Source organism: Mycteria americana, chromosome 15 (genome assembly GCF_035582795.1).
Source record: "Mycteria americana isolate JAX WOST 10 ecotype Jacksonville Zoo and Gardens chromosome 15, USCA_MyAme_1.0, whole genome shotgun sequence".
NCBI classification, from domain to species: domain Eukaryota; kingdom Metazoa; phylum Chordata; class Aves; order Ciconiiformes; family Ciconiidae; genus Mycteria; species Mycteria americana.
Genome location: NC_134379.1, coordinates 2,357,651 through 2,359,108, shown reverse-complemented (window position 1 = coordinate 2,359,108; position 1,458 = coordinate 2,357,651).

Here is a 1,458-nt window from a genome sequence, read left to right as displayed (position 1 = left end):
TGCCCGGTCTCCCATGCCGTGACTTCTACAACAAAGCAGTAGGTGAGCCAAATACACTGGTACCTGCTGTGACCATCCCGAGATCAGCGACATCCCCACCCAGCAAACTTCAGTGACGTTTCTCTGCCCCAAAGGGACCCAAACAGGACCGTGAGTGTGACCTGCTTTGACCAAACACAGAACTACCCAAATCCGAGCTGTTGCCAAGCCCTGTGCTTTGGGCAGTGCTAAATAATTTGGCCATCTGCAAAATGTCGGGGAGAAAAGATCTCTGGCAAGGCGAGAACCGCGATCCTTGAACTGGGCAGGAGGGGAACCAGAACAGAGACTTCTTTTCCAAGGTAAGTAGGAGAGCATGAGGCAGTGAGGAAGTGGGGCTGGGATGTTTCCCTCGAATAGCATCAAAGTACACAAACAACAGGTTTTCCCCTTTCACAGGGCATCTCCCAAGCAGGGAAGGTAACCTCAAAGAGGGAAGCGCCTCTTTGCTGCTCCTGGTACCTTTAATTGCAAAGCTCTAACACAAAGTACTGTTGTGCTGCAGAAAGCAAGCCAGAACAGTCACATCAGGAAAAGGCTGTTGGGTTAAAAAGCTCCATCTGTGCCTGCAGCGGGCTGGGGGGTGAGGTGGGGACCAGGGGCCGGGGGAGGCACGCGGGGGCTGGCCAGCGCCGTGGCCGTGCACACCTCACCGCGGCACGACCGTCCCGCTGCTGCTTACACCCACGGTCTGTGGACAGGCGAGCGATCGGTCACCGGAGACACACCGACGGCAGGGGTTTGGGTACAAATCTTTGCCGCTTGTAGCACTGGCTGGGGTCAGACGGGCTGACTGGGGGGGGGGGGGAGGCAGGACAGGGACCTCTTCACCCAAGAACTTTCAAACCTCTTCCAGTAAAATAAAACCCAACGAACACACAAGCAAAACCCACCCAAACGCTGCCAGCTGAGGCGGAGCTCGTCCGCTCAGAAGCCAGCTCAAGCTGCGCTGGTTTTTAAAGAGGGCAGGCTTTCTGCGGGAGGTTCCTCCAGGGCACAAGGGCTCAAGCCAACGCCAACAGATCCCTGCCCCTTCGGTGACAATCGCCGCTGGCACTTCCTCCCCTCCGTGCTCTCTCGATCACCATTAAACAGAGAGGAAAGAAAAGCCAGTGCTCAAGCACGGGGCAGCCCCTCTCCCCATGGCTTTTGTCCCCCTCCTCCCAGCCGGGTGCACGCTGCTATGGCCCCTCTGAACCGTTTTCTGACACACGGGGAAGGTGTTTTTCGGGAGAAAAGCCGCCCCCGAGCTCCTGGCTGCCCCTCTGCCACGCCAGTCCCTCCTCCTTTAAATCCTGGCTCCTCACAAAATGTCTCCGACGCTGCCTGCCAGACCCAGCTCCAGCCTCCCAAGAGCTAGCTGTCGCCTCGATGTCATTTGGAGAGGCTTTGAAAGGGGGGATCTATCTTTATCCGCGC